The sequence below is a fragment of the Cherax quadricarinatus genome, chromosome 49 (genome assembly GCF_038502225.1).
Source record: "Cherax quadricarinatus isolate ZL_2023a chromosome 49, ASM3850222v1, whole genome shotgun sequence".
Taxonomy (NCBI): Eukaryota; Metazoa; Arthropoda; class Malacostraca; order Decapoda; family Parastacidae; genus Cherax; species Cherax quadricarinatus.
In genome coordinates, this window is record NC_091340.1 from 3,196,084 (window position 1) to 3,211,532 (window position 15,449).

Below are 15,449 nucleotides of genomic sequence, written 5' to 3' on the forward strand. Positions count from 1 at the left end.
ATTTTCTGGAGTTGAATTCCAACAGCCACTTTTTATTATGTTTAATTAATTTACAATCAGTAATCAGTTTGATTGTTTTTTGGTACATCACTGATATATACTGGACACAGTACCGTTCCATTACTGATACTTGTGGATCACCACTTGTTACACTTGCCCGTTCTGACATCTCTTGTCAGAGCATCACTTTTTTGTTTCCTTTCCTTCAGGTACTCTTTGATCACCTGTAGAACATTCCCTGTTATACTTGCTCCTCAAATTTTTGTCCCACTCTCTTGTGAGGCACATGTCAGATGTCTTCTTACAGTTCAGAATATGTAGTCTACCCATATCTCCCTCTTTTGCTTCGCTTCTCTTCTCTTACTAAGTCTTAGAATGCCAAAAGGTTTGTGAGAAAGAATTTGCCATCTCTAAACGTGTGCTTATATCAGATGTAATTATGGTGGATACCGGATGCAATCTTGCTGTAAACTTGTGTCCGGTTTCGGCCTGGGGCCAGGCTTTTCAGCTGGTTGCCTCGTCAGTCAGGCGGTTGCTGCTGTTGGCAGCCTTCTGGTTCTTGGGAGGATAGGTGGGCATAGAGATATCAAAAGCTGTTATCTGCCAAGGTGGCGAGAAATGTTGTTTCCTAACATGATAGTTCGTGTAGTTCAAACATTGTTGTTGTGTGACTGTTATTTGAATCCATCTTGATTCATTTGTCTCAACATTGTTTTGATCATCATGCAGCAGCTTCAATACTATTATGACATTGATTTCACGTATTCTATCAGCAACACTTGTTATACCTAATTCTTTCCTCATATTAAGCATTTTAGTGGTTACAGGACAGCCCAAAATAATTCTCAGGGCTTCAATTTGTGTTATTTTCAAGTCTTTCAATGGTTGTACTGTGTTCCAGGACTAAAACTAATGCATGCTACTCTTATCAACGATCTTAACATATATGTATGCTAAGTACATCATTTTGCAGTTCTAACATTTGCACCTCATTTGGTGTTTTGGATTTTCATGATCCTGTATCAGGGACCCAAAAGATAAATCTGAAAAAAAAAGATTTCCAATATGTCTACTCTTACCTACTTGAACCACATCTACCTTATTCTAGTTAACTATATTGCGGAAACACCCACAGTGTGCTTCTTATTCTATATTATAGTTACATAGTGGAAACAGTCCATAGCTATGTTTCCCGGTCATATTTCATAACACAGGATGTGGTTTCATACAGTCATGAACTCTGTCAGCTTGAGGGAGACTGCAGTAAGGCTATCAGGACATCGTAAAGTATTCCACTATTGATTCAGCAGCTACGGCACCTGGAACAGAATTAGCGTCAACAAACTTGGAGTTATTACATGGGACTTACTGTCCCGTCACACAGACGAAAGGAATTTTAATTAATTAATTATCATATTATATAAACAAACACAAACACACACACACACACACACACACACACACACACACACACTCACACTCCCTACCTACCTACTTTCAGAGGAAGGAACCAAGCTAGGTAAGGTTCCAAAATAAAACTTCTGCATATATATATGTCCAATTTCATCATGGAGGATTTTTTTTTGTAAGAAAATTCAATAGTTTTGATTATTCTGGGTGTAAATAATGAGGAAAGCAATATGTTACTAGTGTAAGTGGTGGGAGGTGGCGGGTTTCCCACTGGGTGGTAGTGACCACCAGCACCACCACTGGTGGGAGGTGGCGGGTTTCCCTCTGGGTGATAGTGACCACCAGCACCACCACTGGTGGGAAGTGGCGGGTTTCCCACTGGGTGGTAGTGACCACCAGCACCACCACTGGTGGGAGGTGGCGGGTTTCCCTCTGGGTGATAGTGACCACCAGCACCACCACTGGTGGGAGGTGGCGGGTTTCCCTCTGGGTGATAGTGACCACCAGCACCACCACTGGTGGGAAGTGGCGGGTTTCCCTCTGGGTGGTAGTGACCACCAGCACCACCACTGGTGGGAAGTGGCGGGTTTCCCTCTGGGTGGTAGTGACCACCAGCACCACCACTGGTGGGAGGTGGTGGGTTTCCCTCTGGGTGATAGTGACCACCAGCACCACCACTGGTGGGAAGTGGCGGGTTTCCCTCTGGGTGGTAGTGACCACCAGCACCACCACTGGTGGGAAGTGGCGGGTTTCCCTCTGGGTGGTAGTGACCACCAGCACCACCACTGGTGGGAGGTGGCGGGTTTCCCTCTGGGTGGTAGTGACCACCAGCACCACCACTGGTGGGAAGTGGCGGGTTTTCCTCTGGGTGATAGTGACCACCAGCACCACCACTGGTGGGAGGTGGCGGGTTTCCCTCTGGGTGGTAGTGACCACCAGCACCACCACTGGTGGGAGGTGGCGGGTTTCCCTCTGGGTGATAGTTATCACCAGCACCACCACTGGTGGGAGGTGGCGGGTTTCCCTCTGGGTGATAGTGACCACCAGCACCACCACTGGTCCCCCGGAGCTCACTGACACTACTACATATAATCATCGCCCAGTACCACCTTAGCTTATGTATATATGCACTGAGAGGTGTATTTCTGTGTATATACTTTTAAGAATTTACTTTAATCCTAATTTTAGGGGCTAAAGTATTCTTGAATGGTGGAGAACAAGTGTTACGCAACTTTAATAACCCTCGTGAGAGACCGTAGGCTTTAAACCTAATTAACCACTGATCCACCTTAGCTACAGCAACAACATGTGAGTGTGTGGGTCACGCCACCATAACTGTTCCCTCAGGGCTCACTCACACTAACATATACTATGCACCACTACCACCTTAACTACAAGGTACATTCACCGACCTGCTTAGTGCATATATACTGAGTTTGCTTTCATTCTTATCATACGTATTAAAGTTTCCGTGAATGACCGTGTACAGTCGACTTTCAGCCTTAATGACTTACAAACGGTAGGTTTTAAACCTAATAAATTAAACAATGAACCATAACCACTGGCACTACAGCCTGGGTGGGTGGCAGCAGCGCACTTATATGGTCACTGGCACTACAGCCTGGGTGGGTGGCAGCAGCGCACTTATATAGTCACTGGCACTACAGCCTGTGTGGGTGGCAGCTGCACACTTATATGGTCACCAACTTATCCATTATCCCCATGCTTTTTGGTCCATTAAGTATTATCAAGTTAGGAAACTGGGCAAGTATCGTCGCCCGGTGACAGATCAACTAGGCTCTGATGGATATGTGGGTGGGCAGACCGACCACCACCAACAACCTGGTTGACCAAACAAGCACCAGACGAGCCTGGCCTATGACTGAGCTCCGGGTGAAGAAAAACTCGGATTTCATCAAAGGCTTATATTCAGTGTGCACTTATCGTTACTGTCCTGTGTTTATTAATAGTTAAAGTAATTTACACTTTCCAGTTTAGGACGCCAGGTCGCTGGGGTGGTGATCGCTGAAACCATACCTGAACGATACCTGACGGATGTTTTCGGGGGTCAAAGCCCCTACGATCTGGTGTCACACCAAGCCCCAGCCTCCCGGAGAATCAAGACCTAATCAACCAGGCTGTTACCGCTGGCCTGCCGCATGCAATCGGAAACTTATTGGAGGAGCTTGTCAAACTACTTGCAGACAATCGATGTTTATTGATAATTCCTCATATGCACGGAGGGAGGGCGTTGAAGAGTCGGGGACCTCTGACGCTCGAGTTCTCGTATAATGTACTTGCTGCGCCCCTGCTTTTTATTAGGGGTATTTTACTCCGTCTGCCAAGCTTCGTGGTGTGTGTGTGTGTGTGTACTCACTAAGTTGTGGTTGCAGAGGTCGAGTCGTAACTCTTGGCCCCGAAACATTGTCCTCCCCGGCGGGGAATCGAACCCCGGTCTCCTGCGTGACAGGCAGGGATACTCACCACTATACTACTGTATGTGTGTGTGTGTGTGTGTGTGTAATATAAATATATATGCAATAAGATCACATTATCAAGGAACTAGTTCCTTGATAATGTGAGAAGTCACGAAAGCGCTTGGAATTTGACTATTGTTTTGTTTCACAGTGGTTGTTTTGCATATATATATATATATATATATATATATATATATATATATATATATATATATATATATATATATATATATATATTCTTTCTTTCAACACACCGGCAGTATCCCACCAAGGCAGGGTGGCCCAAAAAGAAAAACGAAATTTTCTCTTTTAAATTTAGTAATTTATACTGGAGAAGGGGTTACTAGCCCCTTGCTCCCGGCATTTCAGTCGCCTCTTACAACACGCATGGCTTACGGAGGAAGAATTCTGTTCCACTTCCCCATGGAGATAAGAGGAAATAAACAAGAACAAGAACTAGAAAGAAAATAGAAGAATACCCAGAGGGGCGTGTATATATATATATGCTTGTACATGTATGTGTAGTGTGACCTAAGTGTAAGTAGAAGTAGCAAGACGTACCTGAAATCTTGCATGTGTATGAGACAGACAAAAAACACCAGCAATCCTACCTTCATGTAAAACAATTACAGGTTTTCGTTGTACACTCACTTGGCAGGACGGTAGTACCTCCCTGGGCGGTTACTGTTTACCAACCTACTACCTAGGATATATATATATATATATATATATATATATATATATATATATATATATATATTTATAAGTCCTTTCTAAAATTTTCTCTTATACGTTTAAAGATATTTTTTTCATTTATGTTAATGTAAAAATTAATAATTTTGTACCTAAAGAACCTTACAAAACATACCTAACCTTATTATAACAAGTGCAGTTTAATTTAGTCTAATCCAACTAAATATAATTTAGATAAGTTTACAGTAATTTAATAATAAACACAATGAATTATATTTTTTTCGTTAGGTTCAGAATGTTTTTTTTAATAAACAGAGTCAATGACTAGATAGAAGGGTGGACGAGATTCTTGAACCGCCGTCCGTAAACTGACAGTTCAGTACACAGGCTTTGAGGTCAAATTTACTTGTTAAGAATCCACTAGTCATCAAGTTTTTTTTACTTCGAGTACTTTATCGATATTGTGATTCTTATGGAAGTGGTGTGACGTTCCATAGCGGACTTTCAGTTAGCAACATGCCTCTGCTTGAATCAGTCACCTGGTAATGTATAGCTCTTTCGCTATCTGGTGGTGAGTTGTGTGTGGGTTTCCTCGTGTGTTCGGTGCCCAGTCACCTGGTAATGTATAGCTCTTTCGCTATCTGGTGGTGAGTTGTGTGTGGGTTTCCTCGTGTGTTCGGTGCCCATACTCTGTGGGGTGTTAGTTCTTGTTTCGTCTTATGGATAGTGGGCTTCAGATGCGACTGGTGAATGTGGTCGCTTGGCCTATCAGCAGTTTGTTGTGGAATCTTGTATTTTTCAGTAGATAAACAAACCTGGGAGGGTAGGCATCTTTTAGTCCAGGCTCTCTGATAATTTCTTGCGTATACTTTCGTTATACTTTTCCATTAACCCTCGAGCCGTTAGTGCCTCGTTTGTTAGGCTCTGTGGTTGGTGCCTGGGGACATGCAGGTTGAAAAGATCATTACTTATGCATAACTACTCATTATTCCTCCCATGACAGCAGTCTGTTAACCATGCCGGGCGCCGTCCCTGCGATTATCATGTTTCTAGCTCGGTCATCACTCCAACTGCTTTTGAAAACGATCATGAGTTTTCTCATCATTTTTTCTTCATAACTATAAGAAGTCCTTCACCTCCTTCACCGCTGGATTCCAGTTCTTTTACATGACTTTACATGACGTCTTTGACCACGAACATGAACCAAGTTCTTTACTCTCCTGCCCAGTCACTTTTGCTACTTGATACTAGTACGAGTACTAGTATCAACAGACCCTTAACTGTCTTCACGAGGGAACTCGATAGATTGCTCAGAACAGTTTCTGATCAACCGGATTGTGGTGCATACGTTGGACTACGGGCAGTGGACAGCTTGATCGATCGGGCCAGCGACCAGGAGGCCAGGTCGCTGGGCAGTGACCTTCGGAGGATGATTATAATTATTATAATCATGGGGAGCGCTAAACCCGTAGGATTATGCAGCGCATGTGGGGGAGGGGTTGGAAGGTATTCAGGCTCAATTCAGGGAACTAGAGCACAGATCCAATTCTCTAGATCAAGAGCCCCTCACCAGCGTCAAGGAACCTCCTTTGAGGGAACCTCGGATGAGACTCAAGGTAAACTCCGGGTTTAATCGCTGAATACCTATTGAGCCTTAAGCTTATTTCTTGGAAATAAATGACGTACAGTCATTCCCAGTCGGTACACTCTTTCCCCCTCCTTGAGTCTTATCACCTGATAATCTTAGTGTAGGTGATGAAAGTGTGTAGAAGGAATTTGAGCACTCCATTCTGGCGCCACAAGTGATTAATATTTGAGCGTTTAAAGTTCTTTAAATTTAACCCAACTTAAAATAGAGACAGCTGGATTTGAAAAACTAGAAGCGTTAAGAAACTGACGTTGATAACCACTTGAAAAAATAAATTCGTCGTAAGATGAGAATAGGTTGAAGCCGTGTTGTAGTGGGACGGATGCAGCGGTGTCCGGGGAGACGGTGATAGTTGGTGATAACACCACCATCATCACTGTTACACCTCTGTCATTATTTATCTCACACTCTTAACATCTCTTTCAAGTGATGGCCCTTATCACCCCTTCTATGGTGGTGCTCACACATGAAAGTTACTGTTTGACATGTTGGTAGTGCCCGTGGATGGCAGGATCAACACACACACACACACACACACACACACACACACACACACACACACACACACACACACAGGAAGAAAACAACCGTCAAGGACCAGGTAATCAGGCTAAGGAAGGAAGGAGGAGAGACAACAAGAAATGACCGTGAAGTATGTGAGGAACTCAACAAGAGATTCAAAGAAGTGTTCACAGAGGAGACAGAAGGGGCTCCAGAAAGACGGAGAGGTGGGGTACACCACCATGTGCTGGACACAGTGCACACAACCGAGGAAGAAGTGAAGAGGCTTCTGAGTGAGCTAGATACCTCAAAGGCAATGGGGCCAGATAACATCTCTCCATGGGTCCTGGGAGAGGGAGCAGAGGCGCTGTGTACCCCTAACAACAATATTCAATACATCTATCGAAACAGGGAGATTGCCTGAGGCATGGAAGACAGCAAATGTAGTCCCAATCTTTAAAAAAGGAGACAAACATGAAGCACTAAACTACAGACCAGTGTCACTGACATGTATAGCATGCAAAATCATGGAAAAGATTGTCAGGAGAAGAATGGTGGAACATCTAGAAAGGAATGATCTCATCACCAGCAGCCAACATGGTTTCAGAGACGGGAAATCGTGTGTCACAAACCTACTGAAGTTCTATGACATGGTGACAGCAGTAAGACAAGAGAGAGAGGGGTGGGTGGATTGCATTTTCTTGGACTGCAAGAAGGCGTTTGACACAGTACCACACAAGAGATTAGTGCAAAAACTGGAGGACCAAGCAGGGATAACAGGGAAGGCACTGCAATGGATCAGGGAATACTCGCCAGGAAGACAGCAGCGAGTAATGGTACGTGGCGAGGTGTCAGAGTGGGCACCTGTGACCAGCGGGGTCCCACAGGGGTCAGTCCTAGGACCAGTGCTGTTTCTGGTATTTGTGAACGACATGACGGAAGGAATAAACTCCGAGGTGTCCCTGTTTGCAGATGACGTGAAGTTGATGAGAAGAGTTCATTCGATCGAAGACCAGGCAGAAATACAAAGGGATCTGGACAGGCTGCAGACCTGGTCCAGCAACTGGCTCCTGGAGTTCAATCCCACCAAGTGCAAAGTCATGAGGATTGGGGAAGGGCAAAGAAGACCGCAGACGGAGTACAGTCTAGGGGGCCAGAGACTACAAACATCACTCAAGGAAAAAGATCTTGGGGTGAGTATAACACCAGGCACATCTTCTGAAGCGCACATCAACCAAATAACTGCTGCAGCATATGGGCGCCTGGCAAACCTCAGAACAGCATTCCGACATCTTAATAAGGAATCGTTCAGGACCGTGTACGTTAGGCCCATATTGGAGTATGCGGCACCAGTTTGGACCCCACACCTAGCCAAGAATGTAAAGAAACTAGAGAAAGTGCAAAGGTTTGCAACAAGACTAGTCCCAGAGTTAAGAGGTATGTCCTATGAGGAGAGGTTAAGGGAAATCAACCTGACGACACTGGAGGACAGGAGAGATAGGGGGGACATGATAACGACTTACAAAATACTGAGAGGAATTGACAAGGTGGACAAAGACAGGATGCTCCAGAGATTGGACACAGCAACACGGGGACACAGTTGGAAGCTGAAGACACAGATGAATCAAAGGGATGTTAGGAAGTATTTCTTCAGCCACAGAGTAGTCAGGAAGTGGAATAGTTTGGGAAGCGATGTAGTGGAGGCAGGATCCATACATAGCTTTAAGCAGAGGTACGATAAAGCTCATGGTTCAGGGAGAGTGACCTAGTAGCGACCAGTGAAGAGGCGGGGCCAGGAGCTTGGACTCGACCCCTGCAACCTCAACTAGGTGAGTACAACTAGGTGAGTACACACACACACACTCTCTTATTCCTCCTCCTGTGCATGTGAATCCTTTCACGCATAGGTCTGCCATATTGGTAATGGTGGTGGATGGCAGGAAGACATACCTCTACAATTCAAGTGGACCCCCTCGCACAGGTCTCCCAGAAACACAACACCTGGCTTCATGTGGACACCTGAAAGAGGAGGTCGATGCATCTGCTAAACTTGCACTGCGGGTTATTACACACGTGATAACGATATCAGAAAATAATTATCAGTGTTCACGAATCCAGCGTCTGAGCCTTCAGCAAGACTGGTCGTCAAGTTATTGCGGGGCCAGGAACTATATCTCAACCCCTGCAGTCACTAAACGAGTACAGTGAAGTGTGTCAAGTAAAGAGTGTATATAGATAATAATAAAAAGATGTCACTGCTAGACTAAGACAAGGTTATTAGTATGTCAGCTTGTATAGAACTCATAAACAACTGGGTTAAGTTAGGAGTTCGTCAGGAAACAGGACAAATATTTCCTAACGCGGGTTTTAGTCATATGATGACCCGCAGCTGGAGCGTTTGGTCATCTGACCGAAGCCTTCCACTGGCTTACCAGTCCAGCCCTTTAAAAATTATGGTTATAATTATAAGCATTATATATAATCAGTGTGAAGTGTGTGTTAAGGAAGACAGAGGAATAGTCATTAAATAAGTTAGGTGGCATTAATCTGTATTACAGGATAAATTCTAATAATGTTTGGTTGGATTGCTAGGTTAATTTTGGCATAAAATAAAAATCTACTTAAAAAAATTAAAACAGCATTGTGATAAATACAACTTAAAAACCAGCTAAGTAATTCAATTAAATTCGAGTCATGGTACACTATTTTATTTGCACTAAATTGTACAGATCTATGAAATACAGTATATAGTATAACCACACATTTCACTAGGATATGTTCTTTAAATACAGATAACCATAACAATACACCATTTAGTAAATTACTCGTACATGAAATTTGTTTAGCCACGTCGTTCATTTTTTTCGGGCAGTACAAGCCATCGATCTGAACCATGGCATCTGGCCTGCCTCCAGCCTCCAGCCTCTTCCTCACTGCAACATTGAAGACTTACCTCGCATCCCAACACTACAACCACTCTCCCTCTACTCTCAATCTTTTTTTTTGTTTGTTTTGCCTTTATTGAATAACTTTTCCTTTCCTCAAACGCCTCAACACTACTTACTTACAAACACCTCAACACTACCTACTTACAAACACCTCAACACTACCTACTTACAAACGCCTCAACATTATCTACTTACAAACATCTCAACACTACCTACTTACAAACGCCTCAACACTACCTACTTACAAACGCCTCAACACTACCTACTTACAAACATCTCAACACAACCTACGTCTGAAAGATATTATTCTTCACTTCTTCCTTATTTTCCATTAACATTTAACAACTCTTCAGAATTTTCTCTCCACCTTTCCAGTATCTCCACCTTTCCAGCATCTCCACCTTTCCAGCATCTCCACCTTTTCAGTATCTCCACCTTTCCAGTATCTCCACCTTTCCAGCATCTCCACCTTTCCAGCATCTCCACCTTTCCAGTATCTCCACCTTTCCAGCATCTCCACCTTTCCAGCATCTCCACCTTTCCAGCATCTCCACCTTTCCAGCATCTCCACCTTTCCAGCATCTCCACCTTTCCAGCATCTCCACCTTTCCAGTATCTCCACCTTTCCAGCATCTCCACCTTTCCAGCATCTCCACCTTTCCAATATCTCCACCTTTCCAATATCTCCACCTTTCCAATATCTCCACCTTTCCAGCATCTCCACCTTTCCAGCATCTCCACCTTTCCAGTATCTCCACCTTTCCAATATCTCCACCTTTCCAGTATCTCCACCTTTCCAATATCTCCACCTTTCCAGCATCTCCACCTTTCCAATATCTCCACCTTTCCAGCATCTCCACCTTTCCAATATCTCCACCTTTCCAGCATCTCCACCTTTCCAGCATCTCCACCTTTCCAGCATCTCCACCTTTCCAGCATCTCCACCTTTCCAATATCTCCACCTTTCCAGCATCTCCACCTTTCCAATATCTCCACCTTTCCAGCATCTCCACCTTTACAATATCTCCACCTTTCCAGCATCTCCACCTTTCCAGCATCTCCACCTTTCCAATATCTCCACCTTTCCAGCATCTCCACCTTTCCAATATCTCCACCTTTCCAGCATCTCCACCTTTCCAATATCTCCACCTTTCCAGCATCTCCACCTTTCCAGCATCTCCACCTTTCCAGCATCTCCACCTTTCCAGTATCTCCACCTTTCCAGCATCTCCACCTTTCCAGCATCTCCACCTTTCCAATATCTCCACCTTTCCAGCATCTCCACCTTTCCAATATCTCCACCTTTCCAGTATCTCCACCTTTCCAATATCTCCACCTTTCCAATATCTCCACCTTTCCAGTATCTCCACCTTTCCAGTATCTCCACCTTTCCAGTATCTCCACCTTTCCAGCATCTCCACCTTTCCAATATCTCCACCTTTCCAATATCTCCACCTTTCCAGCATCTCCACCTTTCCAGCATCTCCACCTTTCCAATATCTCCACCTTTCCAATATCTCCACCTCCCAATCTAACATCTCGCCTTCAATTTTCAGTGTTTAAGTCCATTTACTTACCAAACTTTTTGGCTTATCTCATTTGCTCTTCTTTTACACTCATTTATCTTCTCTGTTACTGCTACATAAGTTTTGCAGTCCATATATAATGTTTAAATTGTACTAAATATACCTTTCACATATTCCACTGTTCACCTCACCCACCTTCTCACGACCACAAATTTCTGTTGTAGTTCTACCATCAACATAATTACCTCTTCGACCTTATTACCTGCTCTCTCTGGCCCAACTTTCTTTCAAAAGTTGTTCATACTCCCCACTATGTTCTTTAGTACATTCATTTCACTTCTCATTGACTGACACCCTCTTTTCTCTAAAATAAATAGTATCTATTACAAAATCTTATTTGAAAATTCCTTGTCTGTTTCCCTTAACACCAAAACCAGCCTGGCAAACATTAAGTATTAGTAAGTGTAAGCCATAATGTAAGGGCTAGTTAATGATAATGGAAATTAGATTTAAAATACATTCTGTGAGTGAAGGCCGTTCATGTTTTTCTTTTGTTACCACAGTTTATACCAGTGCCATCGTGCCCCAAAGGAAAGGCCGGTGCAAATTTTAAAAGCGGCATGGAGTCATTATTATATAGGCCTCTTTGTGAAGAGCATGTGTCCATCGCTTGGTTCATAAATATATGAAGGTACTGTCCCTGAAATATCACTGATGGTTGGGAGTGAACGTCTCGTACGAAAATCTGAAGTATGATTACGTAATCATCACTTGGTTAAGACCTGCGGATAAATATCTACAGGTATCATCAGTGGAGGGGACCAATTCCACACGTGGACAAGCACGTGCGCACGAAACCCAATTAATGGTGTAGAGCGCCAGTGAACACTCTTGTTAATAACTGGAACGTAGTTCTTTGTTGTTATAGCCTCGACGGTAACGTCTCTATGGCGTCTGCAACAGCAACTCTGAACAGTTACCACACCTTCTCTTTGAGACATCCACACAATACCAGGTGTGCCATCATTCCACATCTGGGCAGGTAGAAGCCAATAATTACCTCTGGGCAGGTATAGCCTTGTAAGTCCCTGCTTGTTCCAATTTAGAGTGACTGCAACCGTAAGTGATTAGTCAAAGGCTACGTTGACAGGGCTCACCGAACCTCAGTAAGTGAATTCAAGTGTATTCCTCCACAAGAGTGCTTGTCACACATGATATTGGTTGTACCTCAGCATCTTATCCTGTGCGTAATATAATTGTTCAGTGTACCAATATATTCGTAAACAGCCAAGTCGGGAGACTTGTTTCACAAGTTGGGGTATGCGGTTGCTGGTCTCCTTGCTTCATTAGTTAATGTTTACATTAATAAAGGTCAGTGTTAACCCAGAAAATTCCCGACACCGCTTTCTATACATAATTAAATTCAAGGCACCCTACTGTCATTTACCCCTGGCACCCCAGACTTACCTAGTACGCCCTTTACAGCAGTTTTCCTACTTTAGTAATAAATCTTCTAAAGACGATTGTTCTCTCAACGCTGATTTAACAACTCCCAGAATCTCTCTCTCCTTGACACTCCTCTCGCCTTCCTGCTCATAAACGCTTATAACTCACGTCAGTCATCTCACTTGTATTCCACTGAACATAATTCTTGAATTTAAACTTTGATACCCATTCATTCTTTATATAAATATCCATTTTATATTACCCCCATTACTCTTTTAACTTTCAGATAAACCTGACTTAAACCCATTTACACTTTCCCATTCTTTCTATTATAGTTAAATATTACCCCCATTCCTTTAACTTCTCTCAGATATGTTTGATGTAATCCCATTTACTTTCCCCCCCTTTCAAAATTTTTCCCCTTTTAACTTTTTCTGTCACTGCTGAGATATCTGGCTTTCATAACATAAATAGTTGTTGCTAGGTAAAAAGACACAAGAGTAACTAATACGACTTTTTATTGTGGCAACGTTTTGCTCTGGTTGCATATGGGTCCTTTCACCTAACATATTGTCGGTAATTCTACCAACATTATTACAACATAACAGATAGTTGGAGATGTATGGTATAAAATACCGACACGATGGAAAAATAGACACGAATGCAATATAATGCGATCCCTTATTGACTAGGTTTTACGCGATCCCTTATTGACTAGGTTTCACCCACACAATGGACTTGATCAAGTCACAAACATATGTTTGACTTGCCATAACAAATAATTCTTTAATATCCTTGCTACATCCTCCCTCATGCAAAGAACCCAGCTTCAAAATATCTTTATGGTTAGTAAATGGTAGAGAAAAAGAGGTTACTAGCACCTGGCTCCCGGCAGTTTAGAATTATACTTTGTAGATAATATTCTAAAGGTTTTGGTGTGCGTGCGTGTAACACAGATAATGGCAAAATGTAACTTTCTCCGTCTTACCACACTTTACCAGTAATAGCTTCACTCTTCCCTCTTCCCTGACTAGTACTTCCTAGCAAGTACTTGGCAGCAGTAATAGTTGTACTCTTCCTTGCTTTCTGACGTAGTACTTCCCAGCAAGTACTTGACAGCAGTAGTAGCTGCACTCTTCCTTCCTCCCTGACTTGTACTTCCCAGCAAGTACGTGGTGGCAGGTAAAGGCAGCAGGCAACGCCCATACAACAGGCTTCAGGCTTGTCAGGTTGCATCCTTTGTTTACCAGTCTACTGACCTCTCTTCCGCCCTAACACACTGCCTACCTCCATTTTTCAGCAGCTCCTTACTCAGGAGCAGGACTTCGTGCACACGCGTGTACCAGCTGGCACACGTGCACCAGCTGGCACACGTGCACCAGCTGGCACACGTGTACCAGCTGGCACAAGTGTGTACCAGCAGGCACACATGAGCACCAGCTGGCACACGTGTGCACCAGCTGTTGCTCTGACAATTTTACTGCTAGCCATTTTTTCAAGAGCGCTACCACCACGGGTTCTTATTCCTATCAAGAGAATGATTTCAGTGCCCAGATGTGGGATTTGGCAGCGGTGTGGATGATCCCTGAGAGCACCAACAAATATAACAAGGTTTAGGGGTCACGGGTGAGGGCTGGCTGTCTCATGGTTTCCCCAGACAACACTCTTGACCTGGCTAGTTTTTCACCCGATTGCGACTTTTCCTGCCATATTACAGTTGGTCCCCCCGAGTTTGTTACATATTTCCTCTAGCCTTTGACACCGGTAACGCAGGGTTATAGGTTGTGTTTTATGTAATGGGAGTGTAGAGGTTACCTGTTGTATCCCAGGGTTATCGTTGTTGTAAGCAGCAGGTGGGTGTGGCAGTGTGGTGGTGAGGACTGGCACCAGCGTTGTGAGTGTGTCACTACACACGCTCACTTCACTACTCACCATGCTGCTCTCACACTCGCCACGATACACTCATCACACACTAATAAGGTCGCCATCATAAGGTAAAAGTGTCTGCATCCTTGCCTGAATTGTTCCCATGAGAACATTCACCAAGTTGTTCGTGTGGAATTACTGGGCTCTTACAATAGTGGGTGATTTTGAGAATTTTAGTGCTTCTGGATCTACATTAGTTAATAAAGTATCCAACATATATAATTATAGAAACTACATAAGGTTATTTTTAGCCTCTATGATATAAATTTTGCTGGTGTGTGTTTGGAACTTAAACTAGTATAATGGTATACCTGGAGAGGGTTTCGGGGATCAACGCCTCCACGGCCCGGTCTGTGACCAGCCTCATAGTGCATTTCTTGCAGCCCAGTGCTGGTAAGTCAGCGGTCGACGCTGCTATTATTTTTCTTCATTAATAAAGCTAGTACATCCTCAGTGTACCTACCGTGATCTACGATGTGTACCCGACAAACCCATCACACAGGATAGGCTCTCAAAGAGAAAACGTTTCTGTCGTGGCCTGTAACAGACCTTTCAGACACCACCATTATGTCGCTTCTTAACCATAGGACCGACAGCACTGAACGGGAAGTCTTCGACAAAAATTACTGACCGCTTTTGAGAGTCCTGCGCATTTCGGCTAGAGGCTAAGCTACTTAGTTAAGAATCTGGTCAATCAGGCTGTTGTGATATGGCTTAATTTGTTGGTATTTTATATCATTTATATTACACAGACTAATGCTGCTCGCGGCCCACAGGTCTTAGTAATCACATTCTGGCTGATCAGATATTTGTAGTAAGAAGTTGCACAGTTTTTTCTTGAAAATTTTAATTTGTTTCTGTAATATTTCTTTTA

General features: G+C 43.5%; 2 protein-coding genes across 6 annotated transcripts in view; one reads left to right on the forward strand and one right to left on the reverse strand.

Moving 5' to 3' along the window:
- Positions 1 to 15,449, reverse strand: part of LOC128696977 (trypsin-1-like) — a 185,630-nt gene that overhangs the window by 106,773 nt on the left and 63,408 nt on the right. The window lies entirely within an intron of this gene.
- The window catches only part of LOC128696975 (ankyrin repeat domain-containing protein 10), a 163,272-nt gene that overhangs the window by 29,401 nt on the left and 118,422 nt on the right, over positions 1 to 15,449 (forward strand). The gene's annotated exons all lie outside the window — the stretch shown is intronic.